At 46.8% G+C, this 21,990-nt stretch overlaps 1 long non-coding RNA gene across 3 annotated transcripts; it reads right to left on the bottom strand.

The window, feature by feature from the left end:
- Positions 1 to 4,484: 4,484 nt before the first annotated feature.
- On the bottom strand, positions 4,485 to 15,951 carry LOC147119120 (uncharacterized). 3 transcript variants are annotated; one of them, XR_015077993.1, is made up of 2 exons: positions 15,844 to 15,951; positions 4,485 to 5,768 (listed from the first exon to the last, which is right to left on the bottom strand). It is a non-coding gene; the product is annotated as an uncharacterized LOC147119120 (long non-coding RNA). The 3 variants fall into 3 exon arrangements; XR_015077994.1 differs by lacking the exon at positions 15,844 to 15,951 and adding an exon at positions 9,659 to 10,528 and having other exon boundaries at positions 4,485 to 5,784; XR_015077992.1 differs by lacking the exon at positions 15,844 to 15,951 and adding an exon at positions 9,659 to 10,528.
- Positions 15,952 to 21,990: the final 6,039 nt, after the last annotated feature.

The raw sequence follows: 21,990 nt of genomic DNA, 5'->3' as shown, positions 1-21,990 counted from the left end.
TTCCTTAAGTACCCTAGGATGTAGATTATCAGGCCCTGGGGATTTATCGGCCTTCAATCCCACCATTTCCCTACAAATACTGATTTCATTCAGTTCCTCCCTTTCATCACACCCTATGTTCCCCGACATCTCTGGGAGGTTATTTGTGTCCTCCTTTGTGAAGACAGAACCAAAATATGTATTTAATTCGTCTGCCATTTCTTTGTTCCCCGTTATAAATTCCCCGATTCTGACTGCAAGGGACATACGCTTGACTTCACCAATCTTTTTCTCTTCACATATCTATAAAAGCTTTTACAGTCAGTTTTTATGTTCCCTGCAAGCTTACTCTCATATTCTATTTTCCCTTTCTTAATTAATCCCTTTGTCCTCCTTTGTTGAATCCTAACCTGCTCTCAATCCTCTGGATTACTGCTTTTTTTGGCCAATTTATATGTCCTCTCCTTGGATCTTATGCTATCCCTAATTTCCCTCGTTAGCCACGGTTGAGTCACCTTTTTGTTTTATTTTTATGTCAAACTGGGATGAACAAATTCTGTAGTTCATCCATGCGGTCTTTGAATGTTTGCCATTGCCTATCCACCGTTAACCCTTTGAGTGACATTCCCCAATCAATCCTACCCAATTCAAGCCTCAGACCATCGTAGTTTCCTTTATTTAAATTCAGGACCCTAGTCTCCGAGTCAACCACTTCATTCTCCATCTTAATGAAGAATTCGATCATATTATGATCGCTCCGACCCAAGTGGCCTCGTACAACAAGTTTGCTAATTAATCCTTTCTCGTTACATAATACCAAGTCTAAGATGGCCTGATCTCTAGTTGGTTCCTCGACATTTTGGTCCAGGAAACCATCCCGTAAACACTCCAGGAATTCCTCCTCCACAGTATTGTTACTAATTTGGTTAGCCCAATCCATATGTAGATTAAAGTCACCCATGATGACTGCTGTGCCCTTTTTGCACGCTTCTCTAATTTCCCTTTTAATGCAATACCCAACCTCTGCATTACTGTTTGGCAGTCTATATACCACTCCCACTAATGTTTTCTGCCCCTTGGTATTCCTCAGTTCTACCCATAGATTCCACATCATCAGAGCTAATATCCTTCCTTACAATTGTGTTAATCCCTTCTTTAACCAGTAATGCTACCCCACCTCCCTGTCCTTTTTGCCTATCTTTCCTGAATATTGAATACCCCTGGATGTTGAGTTCCCAGCCTTTGCCACCCTGGAGCCATGTTTCCGTAATCCCAATCAAATCATATTCGTTTACATCTATTTGCGCAGCTAATTCTTCCACCTTTTCACGACTGCTCCTCGCATTAAGACACAAAGCCTTCAGGCTTGTTTTTTTAACGCTGTTAAACCTATTAGAATTATTATTTACTGTGGCCATGTTTGATTTAAACCATTGATTTCTCTGACTGCCACTTTTGTTTTTCTCCTTCCTATCTTTTTCTTTTATCCTTGTTTCCCTTTCCTCTGTCCCCCTGCTCAGGTTCCCAACCTCCTGCCATTTTAGTTTAAGCCCTTAGTACATTCAAGGGACGAGATAAAATTAAATGTGCCAGATAGTCTAAAGGATGAGTTGGTTAATTATGAAGATCTGGTCGGGGCACCAATACCCCGCCTGCAAGAAGATCTGCAAGAAATGAAAGAGGATTTAAGTAAGCTGGTGAAACAATACATAGTGTTGCAAAGGAGTCTTGGGGAACTAGAAAGGGACATAGAGGTCGAGCTACAGGAAGTCCCGTGGTATGAGAAGCTGTGGGATTGTGGAGTGAATGTCAACATACACCCATGGATCCGCATCATTTTGCATATATTAGTGATAGTACAGTTAGTCATGGCTATAGGATGGGGAATAGCAGCATGCACCGCTTGCAAAAAGAAACGGACCAAACAAAGAGCTAAAGCGAGTCGGAAAACACAAGATTGCTCTAAACATGATGGGTATGCAGGGCCTCCCGAACCAGCGCCTGATCACCGCATGGAGCAGGAGGCACAGCGATGCTTATACATGTGGTTTAACTTGGGCAAGGGCCAAGTACCAAAAGGGGGGATTGCAGTGGGGAAAGAGTTAAACTGACATCGCTGGCAGTTTCACTGAATGGTGTAATAAAGACAATAATCTAACGGGCCTTTTGCAGTAGAAAGCTTTTTCTAAGTTGATAACATAGTCGGATGTGGAAACCATAAGAGACCCAAGAGGATGTAAGTTCTGTTCTGGCAGGAAAGTAAAACAATGAAAGAGGCCGAGAGGCAGGAAAGGAGGACAATGAGTCAGAAGTACAATGTTGATGAGACCCATTTGGCATAAACAGAGGTCAGAGGTGCAACAACAGCTTGTGGGATAACGGCCGATAATAAAGGCGGTACTTTAATGTAACGCGGCACAGGCAACCAATCAGTGAAGATGTATGCGGGCCAAGGTCCAATCGGGTGGCAGGAATGAATTTTGACGTGTGTTGTAATGTATAAAAATGTAGTGTTTGCTGTACCAATTTGGAAAGGTCTGGCTAAGACAGAGCAGACTGTTTCCCCACCGGTGCAATAAAGACAACTTGACTATCGATCTAAAACCTTGTGTCGAGTGTTGGTTTAAAATACTCCACAACAGTGTAGTCACGGACAAATTATTCTAAAGAGCTTTTAAAAGCTACAAGATACGGGACTGAAGACGTTCCTCAAACGGAGGGGGGACAAATCCCAGGGACATGATGGTTTCCATCCGAGGATTCTGAGGGAAGCCAGGGGAAGGAATAACGGAGGGTCCCCGAGTATAAATTGGCTGGCGCCTTTCCCTACATTACAACAGCAACAGCAATTCAAAATCAATGAATTGGCCGTGAAGTGCTTTGGGCATCCTGGGGTCGGGAAGGGCGGCAAATAAATGCACCATCGTCTCTGAGTCAGAGGTCATGGGTTCAAGTCCCACTCCAGAGACTTGAGAGCAAAAATCCAGGCTGACACTCTTGTGCAGTGCTGAGGGAGTGCTGCACTGTCGGAGGTGCCGTCTTTCAGATCAGACGTTAAACCGAGGCCTCGTCTGCTCTCTCGGGTGGACGTAAATTATCCCAGGGCACTATTTCGAAGATTAGGGGAATTATCCCCGGTGTCCTGGCCAAAATCAATCCCTCAATCAACATCACTAAAAAAAAAATTATCTAGTCATCATCACATTGCATAGAAACATAGAAAAATAGGAGCAGGAGTAGGCCATTCGGCCCTTTGAGCCGGTTCTGCCATTCAATATGATCATGGCTGATCCTCTATCTCAATACCATATTCCCGCTCTCTCCCCATACCCCTTGATGCCTTTTGTGTCTAGAAATCTATCTATCTCCTTCTGTGGTAGAGAATTCCACAGGTTCACCGACTTCCGAGTGAAGAAATTTCTCCTCATCTCAGTCCTAAATGTCCGAAATATCCTGAGACTGTGACCCCTCGATCTAGACCCCTAGCCAGGGGAAACATCCTCCCTGCATCCAGTCTATCTAGCCCTGTCAGAATTTTATACGTTTCAATGAGATCCCCTCTCATTCTTCTAAACTCTAGTGAATACAGGCCTAGTCGACCCAATCTCTCCTCATACGACAGTCCTGCCATCCCAGGAATCAGTCTGGTGAACCTTCGCTGCACTCCCTCCATGGCAAGTACATCCTTTCTTAGGTAAGGAGACCAAACTGCACACAGTACTCCAGGTGTGGTCTCACCAAGGCCCTGTATAACTGTGGTAAGACATCCTTGCTCCTGTACTCAAATCCTCTTGCAATGAAGGCCAACGTACCATTTGCCTTCCTAACTGCTTGCTGCACCTGCATGTTTGCTTTCAGTGACTGGTGTACAAGGACACCCAGGTCCCTTTGTACATCAACATTTCCCAATCTATCACCATTTAAATAATACTCTGCCTTTCTGTTTTTTCTACCGAAGTGGATAACTTCACATTTAGCCACGTTATACTGCATCTGTCATGTATTTGCCCGATAATCTACATCCTAGGGTACTTCAGGAAGTGGCCCTAGAAATAGTAGATGCATTGCTGATCATCTTCCAACATTCGATGGAATCTGGAACAGCACCCATGGATTGGAGGGTAGCTAATGTTACCCCACTATTCAAAAAAGGTGGTAGAGAGAAAACGGGGAATTACAGACCGGTAAGCCTGACATCGGTAGTGGGGGAAATGCTAGAGTCCATTATAAAACATGTAATAGCAGAGCACTTGGAAAACAGTGACAGGATCGGACAAAGTCAACATGGATTTACAAAAGGTAAATTGTGCTTGCCTAATCTACTGGAATTTTTTGAGGATGTAACTAGTAAAATAGATAAGGGAGAACCAGTGGATGTGGTGTATTTGGACTTTCAGAAGGCTTTTGATAAGGTCCCGCATAAGAGATTAGCGTTGTAAGAACCGGGTTTTTCTGGTCCTCGTCTTGAGTTCCGTAGTACGAAGAATTCCAGCCTCGAGGGTTCGGAGAGTTAAAACAACATCATTTTATTCATTACTGTTCGGAGTGGTCATACAGCATATCGACAGTACATTCGTGTCCCGAGGGTCACACCGGGTTAGACATGTGGTGCCAGCATTTACGTCCCCGGGAGATGTCTGACCCTCTTGATGTTCCACACGCCTTCTGGCTAAGAGAGAGAATACCTGTGGGGAAGCCCCTATTATACCGTTGGACAAGGGTCACTACATCACTTCCCTGGCAACAAGTGTTTCCTTACATCACTTCCCTGGCAACAAGCATTCTCCAATAAGGGATCACTCAAGCCCTTTCAGTTTGACCATGATCTGGTCTTCAGTCTGGCAAGCAGGTCCTGACTTGTCTCACTGCTGTGGGCACCGAACAATGGCTAGTCAACCATTCTCTAGTCAGCAGTTAGGCCCTTTCAGTGACCCTGATCTGGTCGTTAGCACTTCGTTAATACTTGGCCTCAGGCTGGGGCAGGTATTTCTCTGTTCTGCTAGCTTTTGCACTTTGCAAAGCTGGGGCTGCTTTTTAATCTAATCTAGACTTTTCTTGTGTGAAGCCATTTTGTGAGCCAATTCATTGCCCATTTTATTCCCATTTCCAAATCCAAGCCATTTTATAAGCCAATTCATTGTCCATTTTATTCGTGTTTCCACATCCCTCCCTTTGATTCTTTATACAATCTACAAGAATCATTATATACAAGGTATCCTCTTGATAGTGCACTTTATCAAGAACATACCCCGTGGCTCCGTTTTGTTTGTGTTCTGGCCATGAACACAACCAAAAGGGTTTTAATTTCGAATTTACAGATAACTGTGTAGGACCGAACAGGCTTCCTCTGGGGGTTCCCCCTGCTTTGCTGTGTCTACTTCTACCCTAATTTGGGAGAGGCCAGGGGGTATAGTAGCTCCTGCACGACTTATACAACATTTGATAATATTTACAAAAATAATAATTCCCAAAATTACACCACTTATAACAATCAAACCATACAGTAATTTCTGTCCCAATGTTTTCAGCCATGTATGGGAATCATGGTACACAATAAGTCCAATTTATTCTTCTGTTGGGGCTCCTGTCGTATCTCTTTTCACGTGTGACACGTGTATCCAAGCTTTCTTTCCTTGTACTTTCACGGCTGCTCCTGTGGTCAACAGGATGACATACGGACCTTCCCACTTGTCTTCCAGGGGTGCTGGCTTTATTTTCTTTACCCAAACTTGTAGCCCGGGGACTAAACTGTGTCCTCCCGGTGGGGGTTCTTGCCATGCTGCGCTGACCTGTTGGGAAGCAAAACTGACAGCATCTGTTAGATCTTTGCAATACTTTAGTACTGTGTCACTTAGAAGATGAATGTCAGCCCTACGTAGATCTATTGTTCCGGGTAGCGACATTGGTCTACCGGTAACGACCTCATAGGGGCTGAGTCCAGTGGTCCTATTCAGGGTGGCTCGAATACTACATAGGACAAGGGGTAGGGCCTGAGGCCATGGCACTCCTTCAGAGTGGTACTTAGTGAGCTGTTGTTTAATTGTCCTGTTTGCTCTTTCCACTTGTCCCGATGATTGGGGGTGGTATGGGCAATGCAATGACCATTGTATTTGTAGTAGTCTACAAAGTTCTTTAATTATTTCCCCCGTAAAATGTGTGCCTTGGTCTGAGTCAATACATAAGGGCACGCCCCATCTAGGAATGTAATCTTTACACAAGACTTTCGCGGTTGCAGCAGCAGTGGCACTTCGAACTGGGGTGGCTTCAATCCATCGTGAAAAGCGATCGACTATCACCAATACATCTGTATATCCCTGACATTTTGGCAAGGAAATATAGTCGACCTGTAAATGTTGGAAGGGCCCTGCCGGAGCAGGTGCTTTTAACATTGGTACTTCAATTTTTTGTCCGGGATTTACTTTCTGGCATGTCACACATTGCTCCACTATTCTTTGGGCTTGAGTTCGAAACCCTTTTGCCCACCAATTTCTCTGGAATCTGGCTGTCATTTGCTGTGCAGCTATGTGTCCACACGAGTGTATTTGTTGGGCCAAAAACGGCATCAGTTTCTTTGGGCATCCTACTGCTCCCGTTTTGAGATGTTGCCATATGCCATCTTTATTGGGTTGCAACCCATTTTCTAACCATGTCCATTGCTCCTCCCTTGGGGTCTCTCTTTGCATTAGTAGGATGTCCCCTTGGTCATTGTTTGTCGTGATATATCGCAGCTGAGGTGTTGGGGGGGTAATGGTACGGGCGGCGTGTTTTGCTGCTTCGTCTGCCCTAGCATTGCCCCTAGCTTCAGGGGTATCCTCTTTGCTATGGCCCTTACATTTTAGTATGGCCACTTCTTCGGGTAACTGGATGGCCTCCATTAATGCTGTTACCTCTCTTCCATTTTTTATGGGTGTACCTGCAGCTGTCAGAAAACCTCTTTGTTTCCATAATTGTTCTAATTGTTTGATTATAGGCAAAATGCCGGCGATGGCGGCGGGGCTTATAGGGTACTGTTTTGTGGAAGGTGGCGGCTTCCCTGTGAATGTTATGGGGTCCATTCGTAGGGTTCCGCACTCATATTTATCTCGCGCCCAGATAGGATGGTCCTTCAGGCCCCACTCGTCCTTACTATTCTCTTTCACAGCTCTTATCCTGCGGGGGCTGTTTTGGATCGTCCAGCCTATGTCTCCATTCCCAGTGAAGTGTAGGCTAAAGTCTAGCTTTGTCAATATGTCCAAGCCTATGATGGGGGCGGTGACGGGCCCAATCCATATATGTTCCCTTGTTTCATAGGGGCCGAAACACAAGGTCATTTGGTGGGTTCTATGTAAGATGATGTCTTCTCCGCTGGCCCCTGAGGCTTTCTTAGTCTTCCCATCTAATGGGCAGTCTTGGGCATATTGTGTGGGGAAGACCGTTAATTCTGCTCCTGTATCCAATAGGCAGTCTACTTTCAGTGGAGGTGAGTTATCTGTTTTTCCCACCAACAAAGTCATATAGAGGCCGTCCCTGGCTTGGGTGATTAAAGCTCTCAGTTGCCAAGGTACCTCTACCTTCGGGGGTTCGTTGGTGGGGTCTATTGGTTTTTTGAATGCTGTCGGGCCATGCTGTTGAAGGTTTCCCTTCCGGTGGAGTTTGAGTTCCGGTACATTTCTACCATCGCCATCTCTCCAGGGCTAAGGGTCGGTGGGGAGGGGGTAATTGCCTGGGTGTCATACAGGCCGGCGGCGCCCAGGGTCTGCCATGGATTTGTGCCGGGTTGATTATCTGGGACTGCCTGTCCTTGCCATTGTCCTCCCCCACCTCTTCCTCTACCCCTGTTGCCCACTCGGCATGTTCTAGCCCAGTGTCCCTCTTTCCCACATTTGTGGCAATTGCCTGGTTTCTTATCTGGGTTTTCCCAGGGGGGTGCAGAGTTTACTCGCTCCGGGGGGTTTAGTTTCATGGCTCGGAGCTTGGCACAGTGTTCTCTATCCTGGGTTACGGCTTGTTGGGTCAGGTCCGCAAAAGAAACTGCGTTTGTTTTCCAGTTTGCCATTGTTAATTTTACCAATTTTGCCAGGTCAGGTCTCAAACCATTCATAAAGGCGTTTTTCAATGGTTCATGGGTGCAGGCATCCACCTCTGCTTCGGTATTCTTTCCCATGCCAGAGTACTCTACCCACTGGTTGGCGAAATGACTGGCGAAGTCATTGGGGTCTTCTTTTTCTTTTTGGACACAGGAGGCTATTTTGGACCAGTCTGGATTGGTCGGGCCCCTTTCCTGTAGCCAATTTCTAATGGCCGTCCACCCTTCTGTCCTATCGGCTTCGGATTCTATCATAGCTAGGTCAGGGGGGACTATTAGGACTGGTGGAGCTGGAGGTGGTACGGCAGGGAGTGCGGCTCCGGCAGCTGGAGGTGGGTTGGCTGCTTGGTGCGCCGCTAAGGCCACTTGGTGTGCTTGTCTGGCTGCGTTAAGTAGGGCGTTTGCTCGTCTGGTGACGGCCATATTTACTATTGCCGTCAGGGCGGCCGACTCTCTTGCGCTAACTACTACTGCTATAACCTGGCATCCATCAAATGGGTGCAGGTTATAGATTGTTCTTTTTCGTTCCAGGAACTGCCAGGCTTTTACTCCGCTTTTCTTTGGGTGTGGCATATCAGTTGCCCATTGATCTATATCTTTTGGGTTGGCCGGGTAATAAGTATAAATTCGGAGATTTCGGCCACCTACTTCATGTTTTTGTAACCTGATGGGGGCAAGACGTGGGGGTGGTTTCTCGGTTATATCTTCTTCATCTGATGAGTCCGTAAGAGGTATTTATTATAGCAATATGGGCTTCGTTTGATCGGGGTTGGAGTGTGGGCTGTTCATATGCCGGAGGGTCTGTAGGGGGCGCTGCAGGATAGGTAGGATACAAGGGTGTTGGAGTAGTCATCACCACTCCGGGATTTTCCCTATTTTCCCGGTGTATCTCCCTTTCTTTCTTGGTTTTTGCCTTCCACTTTTCTGCTCTTTCGTTTGCTTTTTCAAGGCATTTTTGGTGTTTCTCTAACTCGGTTTTGTATTTTGTTATCTGTTCACGGAGAGCTGTTTTTTGTTCTTTCTCTTTGGCCTCTGCCGCCTTCCGAGTTATTTCCCCTCTCTGCCTACACTGTTTCAAGGTGGCCAATACCCAGCCCGTTTTTCTTTTCCCTCCTTTCATACGGGTGGTCTTGCCCCATGCTCTTTTTATATCATCAAGGGACCATTGTCCTTTTGAGGCACCAAATTTTTATTCGATCTTATATTCATGTTGTGGGACATCGAATGTACTTTCTATATACTGCTTGAGTTGGATTACTATTTCTTCTAACGTGGTCTCAGGAGGGGCTCTGCCTCCTTTTTCCGTCGTTGGTTTTCTACTTGGTTCCGTCATGTTGCCACAGGTCGTAGACTTAACGAATAAGTTTAAAATAGACTCGAGTCATCCCGGACTCTGCCGCATGCTAGCTAGCAATGGGACCTGTGCACAGGTCGTAGGCTTAACGAATAAGTTTAAAATAGACTAGAGTCGTCCCGGACTCCGCCGCGTGCTAGCTAGCAGTGGGACCTGTGCTCCGTTAACCGCCAGCCAGAGGGTACGCTACCCGGTTGGTTCGTTCAATAAAGATCGCAGAGACAGGGTGCAAAAAGGGCACAATAAATTCCAGTGCTTACCTTTTTCCCCTTTCTTGATGTCTTGCGATCCTGCCGTGACTACGCCAAGTTGTAAGAACCGGGTTTTTCTGGTCCTCGTCTTGAGTTCCGTAGTACGAAGAATTCCAGGCTCGAGGGTTCAGAGAGTTAAAACAACATCATTTTATTCATTACTGTTCGGAGTGGTCATACAGCATATCGACAGTACATTCGTGTCCCGAGGGTCACACCGGGTTAGACATGTGGTGCCAGCATTTACGTCCCTGGGAGATGTCTGACCCTCTTGATGTTCCACACGCCTTCTGGCTAAGAGAGAGAATACCTGTGGGGAAGCCCCTATTATACTGTTGGACAAGGGTCACTACATCACTTCCCTGGCAACAAGTGTTTCCTTACATCACTTCCCTGGCAACAAGCATTCTCCAATAAGGGATCACTCAAGCCCTTTCAGTTTGACCATGATCTGGTCTTCAGTCTGGCAAGCAGGTCCTGACTTGTCTCACTGCTGTGGGCACCGAACAATGGCTAGTCAACCATTCTCTAGTCAGCAGTTAGGCCCTTTCAGTGACCCTGATCTGGTCGTTAGCACTTCGTTAATACTTGGCCTCAGGCTGGGGCAGGTATTTCTCTGTTCTGCTAGCTTTTGCACTTTGCAAAGCTGGGGCTGCTTTTTAATCTAATCTAGACTTTTCTTGTGTGAAGCCATTTTGTGAGCCAATTCATTGCCCATTTTATTCCCATTTCCAAATCCAAACCATTTTTGTAAGCCAATTCATTGTCCATTTTATTCACGTTTCCACAGCGTGTAAAGTTAAGGCACATGGGATTGGGGGCAAGGTACTGACTTGGATAGAGAACTGGTTGGTAGACAGGAAGCAAAGAGTTGGAATAAACGGCTCTTTTTCCGAGTGGCAGGCAGTGACTAGTGGGGTACCGCAGGGATCGGTCCTTGGACCCCAGCTATTCACAATATATATTAATGATGATCTAGACAAGGGAACTAGATGTAATATCTCCAAATTTGCAGATGACACAAAGCTGGGCGTGTGTGCTGTGAGGAGGATGCCGAGAAACTACAGGATGATTCGGACAGGTTGGGTGATTGGGCAGAAGCATGGCAGATACAATATAACGTGGATAAATGTGAGGTTATCCACTTTGGTGGCAAAAACAGGAAGGCCGATTATTATCTGAATGGCAATAGATTGGGAGAAGGGGAAGTGCAATGAGACCTGGGTGTCCTTGTGCACCAGTCGCTGAAGGTAAGCATGCAGGTGCAGCAGGCGGTTAAGAAGGCAAATGGTATGTTGGCCTTCATAGCGAGAGGGTTTGAGTACAGGAACAAGGATGTCTTGCTAAATAACAACAGAAAATGCTGGAAAAACTCAGCAGGTCAGGCAACATCCGTGGAGAGAAATTTGAGTTGACGTTTTGGGTTGGACCCTTCTTCAAAACTGGAAAGAAAAGAAACTACATCGGAGGCAGGGCTGCGATCGGACAAAAGAATAAAAGAAACAAAAGAAGTAAAAGAGATTAGAAGCTAGACGAGATGGTGATAGGCTGGGATTAGGTGTAAAGTGTACTGGCAGGGCAAAAGATAGCTGCCAGGTGTGAGAGAGAAACAAAAGGAAAGGGGGGGGGGGAAAGGAGTGGAACAATTACAAGAGAAAATGAAATGGGGGCCGAGCTTATGATCTGAAATTGTTGAACTCGATATTGAGTCCGGAAGGCTGCAGACTGCCTAATCGGAAGATGAGGTGCTGTTCTTGCACCCGTTCTTGCCCTACAGAACTTATCTCTTCCTATCTCGACTCTATCTTTTCTCCCCTTGTCCAGTCTCTTCCCACCTACATCCGTGACTCTTCGGACGCCCTCCGCCACTTTAACAGTTTCCAGTTTCCTGGCCCCAACCGCTTCCTTTTCACCATGGACGTACAATCCCTCTACACCTCCATCCCCCACCCGGATGGCCTGAGGGCGCTCCGCTTCTTCCTTGAACAGAGGCCCGACCAGTCCCCATCCACCACGACCCTCCTCCGCCCGGCTGAACTTGTTCTCACATTGAACAACTTCTCCTTTAACTCCACTCATTTCCTCCAAATCAAAGGTGTTGCCATGGGTACCCGCATGGGTCCTAGCTATGCCTGCCTTTTCGTGGGCTATGTGGAACATTCTTTGTTCCAGTCCTACTCGGGTCCCCTCCCTCACCTCTTTTTCCGATACATTGATGACTGTATCGGTGCCGTTTCCTGCTCTCGCCCCGAACTTGACAATTTCATTCACTTTGCCTCCAATTTCCACCCTTCCCTCGCCTTCACATGGTCCATCTCGGACTCTTCCCTTCCCTTCCTCGACTTCTCCGTCTCCATCTCTGGGGATAGGTTATCGACCAATATTTACTACAAGCCCACTGACTCCCACAGCTACCTGAACTACACTTCCTCCCTCCCCGCTTCCTGTAAGGACTCTATTCCATTCTCCCAGTTTCTCCGCCTCCGCCGTATCTGCTCCGACGACGCCACCTTCCACACCAGTGCTTCAGACATGTCTTCCTTTTTCCGCAACCGAGGATTCCCCTCTACCGTGGTTGACACGGCCCTCGACCGTGTCAGTTCTATCTCCCGCACTTCTGCCCTCACCCCTGCCCCTCCCTCCCGGAACCACGATAGGGTTCCCCTTGTCCTCACCTTTCACCCCACCAGCCTCCACATTCAACGGATCACCCTCCGGCATTTCCGCTACCTCCAAAGTGATCCCACCACCAAACGTATCTTCCCCTCCCCTCCCCTTTCAGCATTCCGCAGGGACCGCTCTCTCCGAGACACCCTAGTCCACTCCTCTATCACCCCAAACAGCCCTTCCCCTTCGCCTGGCACCTTCCCGTGCAAGCGGAGGAGATGTAACACCTGCCCCTATACCTCCCCCCTTCCCACTGTCCAGGGCCCCAAACACCCCTTCCAGGTGAAACAGCGATTTACTTGTACTTCTTGCAATCTAGTATACTGTATTCGCTGCTCACGATGCGGTCTCCTCTACATTGGGGAGACCAAAGGCAGATTGGGTGACCGCTTTGCGGAACACCTCCGTTCAGTCCGTAAGGGTGACCCCGAGCTTCCGGTCGCCTGTCATTTTAATTCACCGCTCCATTCCCACTCGGACCTCACCGTCCTTGGCCTCTTGTATTGTTCCACGGAAGCTCAACGTAAACTCGAGGAACAGCACCTCATCTTCCGATTAGGCAGTCTGCAGCCTTCCGGACTCAATATCGAGTTCAACAATTTCAGATCATAAGCTCGGCCCCCATTTCATTTTCTCTTGTAATTGTTCCACTCCTTTTCCCCCCCCCTTTCCTTTTGTTTCTCTCTCACACCTGGCAGCTATCTTTTGCCCTGCCAGTACACTTTACACCTAATCCCAGCCTATTACCATCTCGTCTAGCTTCTAATCTCTTTTACTTCTTTTGTTTCTTTTATTCTTTTGTCCGATCGCAGCCCTGCCTCCGATGTAGTTTCTTTTCTTTCCAGTTTTGAAGAAGGGTCCAACCCGAAACGTCAACTCAAATTTCTCTCCACGGATGTTGCCTGACCTGCTGAGTTTTTCCAGCATTTTCTGTTGTTATTTCGGATTTCCAACATCTGCAGTATTTTGCTATCGTACAAGGATGTCTTGCTGCAGTTGTACAGGGCCTTGGTGAGACCACATCTTGAGTATTGTGTGCAGTTTTGGTCGCCTTATCTGAGGAAGGATGTTCTTGCCATGGAAGGAGTTCAGCGAAGATTTACCAGGCTGATACCTGGGATGGCAGGAATGACGTATGAGGAGAGATTGGGACGATTGGGCTTGTACGCGTGGGAGTTTAGAAGAATGAGAGGGGATAGAAACATTGAAACTTATAAAATTCTGACAGGACTGGACAGACTAGATGCAGGAAGGATGTTCCCGATGGTTGGGGAGTCCAGAACCAGGGGTCACAGTCTAAGGATAAGGGGTAAGCTATTTAGGACAGAAATGAGGAGGAATTTCTTTACACAGAGAGTGGTGAACCTGTGGAATTCTCTACCACAGAAGGCGGTGGAGGCTAATACATTAAATATATTCAAGAAGGAGTTGGATATATTTCTTAAGGCTAAAGGGATCAAGGGATATGGGGAGAAAGCAGGGATCGGGTACTGAATTTGGATGATCAGCCATGATCGCATTGAATGGCGGAGCAGGCTCGAGGGGCCGAATGGCCTACTCCTGCTCCTATCTTATATGTTTCTATGTTTCACTCAACTTGTCTAAATTGCCTTGAAGCCTCTTTGCTTCCTCCTCACAACTCACAAACCCACCTAGTTTCGTGTCATCAGCAAACTTGGAAAAATTACATTTGGTTCCCTCATCCAAATCATTGATATATATTGTGAATAGCTGGGGCCCAAGCACTGATCCCTGCGGTACCCCACTAGTCACCGCCTGCCACCCCGAAAAAGACCCATTTATTCCTATTCTCTGTTTCCTGTCTGTTAACCAATTTTCAATCCATGCCAGTATATTATCCCCAATCCTATGAGCTTTAATTTTGCACACTAACCTCTTATGTGGGCCTTTAATCAAAGGCCTTCTGAAAGTCCAAATACACTACATCCACTGGTTCTCCCTTATCTATTCTACCAGTTACATCCTCAAAAAACTCCAGTAGGTTTGTCAAACATGATTTCCCTTTCATAAATCCAGGTTGACTCTGTCTAATCCTGTTGATATTTTCTAAGTGTCCTGTTATCACATCCTTTATAATTGAGTCTAGCATTTTCCCTACTACTGATGTTAGGCTAATAGTGGGGTTACATTTGCCACCCTCCAATCTGCAGGAACTGTTCCATAATCTATAGAATTTTGGAATTGCTGGTTGTGGGATGTTGCTGAGCGCAAATTGGCTGCCGCTTTTCCCACATTACAACAGTGACTCCACTTCATTGGCTGTAAAGCGCTTCGGGACGTCCGATGGTGGTGAAAGGCGCTATATAAATGCAAGTCTTTTTTTTCTTTCTTTAAGTTCTTTGTTTCTCTTTTTCACTCCATTTTGACCAAGACTGTCTCACAATGTAGGGCACAGAAGGAGGCCATTCGGCCCATCGTGCCTGAGCCGGCCGAAAAACAGCTTTCCAGCCTAATCTCACTTTCCAGCTCTTGGTCTGTAGCTCTGCAGGTGACAGCACTTCATCTGCATATCCAAGTACTTTTCAACTGAGATGAGGGCTTCTGCCTCTACCACCCTTTCAGGCAGAAAGTTCCAGACCCCGACCACCCTCTGAGTGAAAAAAGTTCTCCTCAACTCCCCTGTAATCCTTCTACCAATTACTTTAAATCTATGGCCCCTGGTTATTGACCTCGCTGCTAAGGAAAATAGGTTCTTCCTACCCACTCTATCCAGGCCCCTCATAATTTTATACACCGCAAATCAAGTCTCCCTCAGTCTCCTCTGTTCCAAAGAGCAGTTAGTAACAGAGATTGGAGAAGTTTGGGGCTTTTTTTTTGCACTGAAGCAGCGAAGGATGAGGGCCAGCCTGATGGAGGTCCTCAAGACCACGAGGGTTATTGATCAAAGGCAAATGACAGATTCCTCTCTGGGCACCTCAAAGTCCACATGCGCCTATCTTGTTGGGGTTTAGAACGCACATGCTCAGGGGCAGAGTCCCAGGACCAGCTGCTAGTGGGCATGCTCAGGGGCAGAGTCCCAGGACCAGCTGCTAGTGGGCATGCTCAGGGGTAGCAGAGTCCCAGGACCAGCTGCTAGTGCACATGCTCAGGACCAGCAGAGTCCCAGGACCAGCTGCTAGTGGGCATGCTCAGGGGCAGAGTCCCAGGACCAGCTGCTAGTGGGCATGCTCAGGGGCAGCAGAGTCCCAGGACCAGCTGCTAGTGCGCATGCTCAGGGGCCCAGATTCCCAGGACCAGCTGCTAGTGGGCATGCTCAGGGGCAGCAGAGTCCCAGAACCAGCTGCTAGTGGGCATGCTCAGGGGTAGAGAGTCCCAGGACCAGGTGCTAGTGGGCATGCTCAGGGGCAGAGTCCCAGGATCAGCTGCTAGTGCGCATGCTCGGGGGCGACACTCTGGGTAATGGTCGTTAACAGTTGAAGAGTCGGAATTACCGGCGGAAAGCGAGTTTTCTCAGGTAGACGGACGAGCGGAGAGAGACGGGGAAACAAATGATGGTAAACACAAACCTGGGAGTCCGAGGGTCCCCGGAAGCGAACGGAGCGGATTCAGCCTCGCGGAGCGGGTCAGACTTCCTCAGCGACACGTGACCGGGGCCTCAGTGACGTCATCGCCCCATGGACACGTGACCAGGGTCCACGGCCTGATTGACGGGAGCTTCCGACCACTAGGGAGCGAGCCGGCGGCGGGTCCTCCAACCAATCGGGGAGCCAGAGGGGCGGGACTAGCACCGGCTGATTGTCTGATCCGCAGGGCAGCGAGTTTCTCCAGTCCCTTGTTCAGGGCCCGGGGCCAGGGGAGGCTGTGGGCCTTTATTCCCCTTATTGGACACAAGGCTCTTTGTCTCACAACACACTGGCTCAGGTTTTAATGGAGACTTTTTAAATTCATCAATAAAAGCAGATAAACTTTGTGGAACAAAATATTTATTATTTCGGAGTAAAAAAATTGTTATTTTCCTCTGTGGAATTTGTTAGTTTCAGACAATAACAACGATTTGTATTTATATAACGTATTTAATGTAGTAAAATGTCCCAACGTGCTTCACGGGAACGTTATAAAACAAAATTTGACACCGGGTACAAACCAAGCATATTCCCATAAGGAGGAAAGATGGGGTGTCCAAAGCTCGAGCTCCCTGGATGACAAAGGATATCGAGGTTAGAATAAAACAGAAAAAGGAGGTTTACAACAAATATCAGGTACAGAAGACAGTCAAAAACCAAAAGAATACAGAGAGTGCGGGGGAAATTGAAAAAGGAGTCCTCGGAGTCCACATCACGGAAGACCTCTCCTGGTCCCTCAATACCTCCTCTCTGGTGAAGAAGGCCCAGCAGCGCCTATATTTCCTAAGGAGGCTGAAGGGATGTAACCTGTCACCCCTGATCCTCTCTAACTTTTACCGCTGCACAATAGAGAGCATCCTGACGAACTGTATCACAGTATGGTATGGCAGCTGTAGCTACTATGACCGGAAAGCCCTGCAGCGGGTAGTCAAAACTGCCCAATGCATTACCAGCACCCGGCTACCGACCATAGAGCACATATACCAGAAACGCTGTTTACGGAGGTCACGGACCATCATCAAAGACCCTACCCACCCCAGCCACAGCCTGTTCGCCCTCCTGCCATCTGGGAGATGCTACAGATGCATTCGCACCCGTACGACCAGATTTAGGAACAGCTTCTTTCCCAGGGCTGTCATCCTACTGAACTCCACAAATAAACTCTAAAGCCTGCACATCTGCCAATGCACTTTATTATGGTTATGTTTATGTTAATGTATTACAAGCCAAATGTATGTTGAATGTTTAAATGTCTTAATCTAAATGTACACTCTCGGGAGCCGCAAGCCTACATTTCGTTGTACTGCACTTGTGCACTAACAATGACAATAAAGTTGATTATTATTATAATTATAGGAAAGAAAGACTTGCATTTATATAGCGCCTTTCATGACCACTGGACATCTCAAAGTCACTGTTGTAATGTGGGAAACACGGCAGCCAATTTGTGCACAGTAAGCTCTCACAAACAGCAATGTGATAAAAACCAGGTAATCTGTTTTTGTTACGTTGGTTGAGGGATAAATATTGGCCAGGACACCGGGGATAACTCCCCTGCTCTTCTTCAAAATAGTGCCATGGGATCTTTTACATCCACCTGAGAGAGCAGACGGGATCTCAGTTTAAAGTCTCATCAGAAAGACGGCACCTCCGACAGTGCAGCATTCCCTCAGAACTGCACTGCAGTGTCAACCTAGCTTTATGTGCTCAAGTCCCTGGAGTAGGACTAGAACCCACAACCTTCTGACTCAGAGGCAAGTGTGCTACCCACTGAGCCACAGCTGACACAAGGGAGAGAATACGAGAAAAGATTGGTGGGTAACGTAAAAGGGAACCCAAAAATCTTTTATAAATGTATCAAAAGTAAAAGGATAGTTAAAGGAATGATGGGGCCAATTAGGGACCAAATAGGAGCTCATCATACGGGGGCAGAGGGCATGGCTGAGGTACTGAATGAGTACTTAGCATCTGTCTTCACAAAAGAAGAGGATGAAGTTAATGTCGCAGTAGAGGAGGGGGGAGTAGAGAAATTGGATAAAAATGGATAGAAAGGAGGTGCTAAATAGGTTGTCATCACTCAAAGTTAACAAGTCACCCGGTCCAGATGTGATGCATCCTAGATTGCTGAGGGAAGCTAGGGTGGAGACAGCAGAAGCTCTGACCACAATCTTTCAATCTCCCTCAGATATATGGGAATGGTGCCAGAAGACTGGAGGATTGCAAATGTTACACCCCTGTTTAGAAAAGGGGAGAGGGATAAACCTGGTAACTACAGACCAATCAGTCTAATGTCAGTGATGGGTGAACGACTAGAGACCATTGTCGAGAACAAAATTAATTCTCACTTGGAGAAGCATGGGTTAATAAGGGGCAGCCAGTATGGATTTGTTAAAAGTAAATTGTGTCTGACTAACCTGATTGAGTTCTTTGATGAAGTAACAGAGGGTTGATGAAGGTAGTGCAGCAGATGTTGTATATATGGACTTTCAAAAGGCATTTGATAAAATACCACATAAGAGACTTACTCGGAAAATAGAAGCACAGGGAATTAAAGGGCTGATGGTAATTTGGGTATAATTGGCTAAGGGAGAGGAGACAGTGAGCAGTGCTGAGGGATGTTTTGCTGACTGGAGGGAAGTATGCAGTGGGCTCCCCCAGGAGTCGGGATTAGGACCATTGCTTTTCTTGTTTTATATATAAATGACCTGGACTTGGGTGTAGGTGTGCAATTTTGAAGTTTACAGATGATTCAAAACTTGGCAACGTAGTAAATAGTGAGCATAGTAGTAGCAGACTTCAGGAGGACAGAGACAGACTGTGAAATGAGCAGACACAATGCAGATGAAATTAAATGAGGATAAGTGTGAAGTGATGCACTTTGGGAGAAACAACAGGGAGAAGCCGTATAATCTAAATGGGACTATTTTGAGGGGGTGCAAGAGCAGAGGGACCTGGGGGTCCATATTCAAAAATCTTTGAAAGTGCCACGGCAAGTTGGTGAGGCAGTTCAGAAAGCGTATGGGATACTTGGCTTTGCAAATAGGGCCATTGAATGCAAAAACAAGGAAGTTACACTAAACCTTTACAAATCACTAGGAACATAGGACAGGAGTAGGCCATTCGGCCCCTCGAGCCTGCCCCGCCATTCAGTGTGATCATGGCTGATCATCCAAGTTCAGTACCCGGTCCCTGCTTTCTCCCCATACCCCCTGATCCCTTTAGCCTTAAGAAATATATCCAACTCCTTCTTGAATGTATTTAATGAATTGGCCTCGACTGCCTTCTGTGGTAGAGAATTCCACAGGTTCACCACTCTCTGGGTGAAGAAATTCCTCCTAATTTCTGTCCTAAAAGGCCTACCCCTTATCCTTAGACTGTGACCCCTGGTTCTGGATTCCCAGACCATCGAGAACATCCTCCCTGCATCTAGTCTGTCCAATCCTGCCAGAATTTTATAAGTTTCAATGAGATCCCCTCTCATTCTTCTAAACTCCAGCGAGTACAAGCCCAATTGACTCAATCTCTCCTCATACATCATTCCTGCCATCCCAGGTATCAGCCTGGTGAATCTTCGCTGAACTCCATCCATGGCAAAAATGTCCTTCCTCAGATAAGGCGACCAAAACTGCACACAATACTCAAGATGTGGTCTCACCAAGGCCCTGTACAACTGCAGCAAGACATCCTTGTTCTTGTACTCAAACCCACTCGCTATGAAGGCCAACATACCATTTGCCTTCTTAACCGCCTGCTGCACCTGCATGCTTACCTTCAGCGACTGGTGCACAAGGACACCCAGGACTCGTTGCACTTCCCCTTCTCCCAATCTATTGCCATTCAGATAATAATCTGCCTTCCTGTTTTTGACACCAAAGTGGATAACCTCACATTTATCCACCTTATATTGCATTTGCCATGCTTCTGCCCAATCACCCAACCTGTCCAAATCATCCTGTAGTTTCTCGGCATCCTCACAGCACACACGCCCACCCTGCTCTGTGTTGTCTGCAAACTTGGAGATATTACATCTAGTTCACTTGTCTAGATCATTAATATATACTGTGAATAGCTGGGATCCAAGGACCGATCCCTGCGGTACCCCACTAGTCACTGCCTGCCACTCAGAAAAAGACCCATTTATTCTAACTCTTTGCTTTCTATCTGCCAACCAGTTCTCTATCCAAGTCAATACGTTGCCCCCAATCCCATGTGCCTTAACATTACACGCTAATCTCTTATGTGGGATCTTATCGAAAGCCTTCTGAAAGTCCAAATACACCACATCCACTGGTTCTCCCTTATCTATTTTACCAGTTACATCCTCAAAAAATTCCAGTAGATTAGTCAAGCATGATTTACCTTTTGTAAATCCATGTTGACTTTGTCCGATCCTGTCACTGTTTTCCAAGTGCTCTGCTATTACATCTTTTATAATGGACTCAAGCATTTTCCCCACTACGGATGTCAGGCTTACTGGTCTGTAATTTCCCACTTTCTCTCTACCACCTTTTTTGAACAGTGGGGTAACATTAGCCACCCTCCAATCCATGGGTACTGTTCCAGATTCCATCGAATGTTGGAAGATGATCAGCAATGCATCTACTATTTCTAGGGCCACTTCCTTAAGTACCCTTGGATGTAGATTATCAGGCTGATCTGTGACCTAACTCCATACACCCACCTTTGGCCCATATCCCTTAATACCTTTGGGTAACAAAAACCTATCAATCTCAGATTTAAAATTAACAATTGATCTCGCATCAATTGCCGTTTGCGGAAGAGAGTTCCAAACTTCTACCACCCTTTGTGTGTAGAAGTGTTTCCTAATTTCACTCCTGAAAGGTCTGGCTCTAATTTTTAGACTACGCCCCCAGTCCTAGAATTGCCAACCAGCGGAAATAGTTTCTCTCTATCTACCCTATCTGTTCCCCTTAATATCCTGAAAACTTCGATCAGATCACACCTTAACCTTCTAAATTCTAGGGAATACAACCCTAATTTGTGTAATCTCTCCTCGTAACTTAACCCTTGAAGTCTGGGTATCATTCTGGTAAACCTACGCTGCACTCCCTCCAAGGCCAATATATCCTTCCTAAGGTGTGGTGCCCAGAACTGCTCACAGTACTCCAGGTGTGGTCTAACCAGGGTTTTGTACAGCTGCAGGGTTTTGGCCTCAGCTGGAGTCTTGTGTACAGTTCTGGGCACCACACTTTAGGAAGGATATCAAGGTCTTAGAGAGGGTACAGAGGAGGTTGACCAGGATGGTACCAGGGATGAGGGACTTCAGTTATGTGGAGAGATTGGAGAAGCTGGGATTGTTCCCCTTAGAGCAGAGAAGGTTAAGAGGAGACCTAATAGAGGTGTTCAAAATGATGAGGGGTTTTGATCGAGCAAGTAGGGAGAAACTGTTCACTCTGGCAAGTGGGTCGGTAACCAAAGGTCACAGATTTAAAATAGTTGCTAAAAGAACTAGAGGGGAAATGAGGAGAATTGTTTTCACACAGAGGGCTGTTAAGTTCTGGAATGCACCATCTGAAAGGATGCTGGAATCAGGTTCCACAGGAACTTTCAAACGGTAATTGGACATGTACTTGAAGAGGACTAGTTTGCAGAATTCTGGGGATAAAGCTGGGGTTTGGGACTAAATTGGACAGCTCTTTCAAAGAGCCGGCACAGACACGATCGGCCGAATCACCTCCTTCTGTGCTGTTAGATTCTATGATCAGTGTGAAGGCGCTGGTGACTCTTAAGGCTCTTCGAGCTTTTAAAACTCTTCCCACAGTCAGAACACTGAAAGGGTCTCTTGTCAGTGTGAAAAAGCTGGTGTGACAGGAGGGTGGATGACTGAGTGAATCCCTTCCCACACATGGAGCAGGTGAACGGCCTCTCTGCAGTGTGAACTCGCTGGTGTTGCTTGAGCTCCCCAGGGATTTTAAAACTCTTCCCACACTCAGAACATTTAAAGGGTCTCTCATTCGTGTGAACTCGCTGTTGTCCCTTCAGATCCCCAAGGCTTTTAAAGCTCTTCCCACAGTCAGAACAGTTAAATGGTCTCTCATCAGTGTGAACAAGCTGGTGTCTCAGCAGGGT

The sequence above is a fragment of the Somniosus microcephalus genome, chromosome 4, assembly GCF_052327205.1.
Source record: "Somniosus microcephalus isolate GS21.2 chromosome 4, FLI_Smic_1.0, whole genome shotgun sequence".
NCBI classification, from domain to species: Eukaryota; Metazoa; Chordata; class Chondrichthyes; order Squaliformes; family Somniosidae; genus Somniosus; species Somniosus microcephalus.
This window is presented reverse-complemented; position numbering and strand designations above follow the sequence as displayed.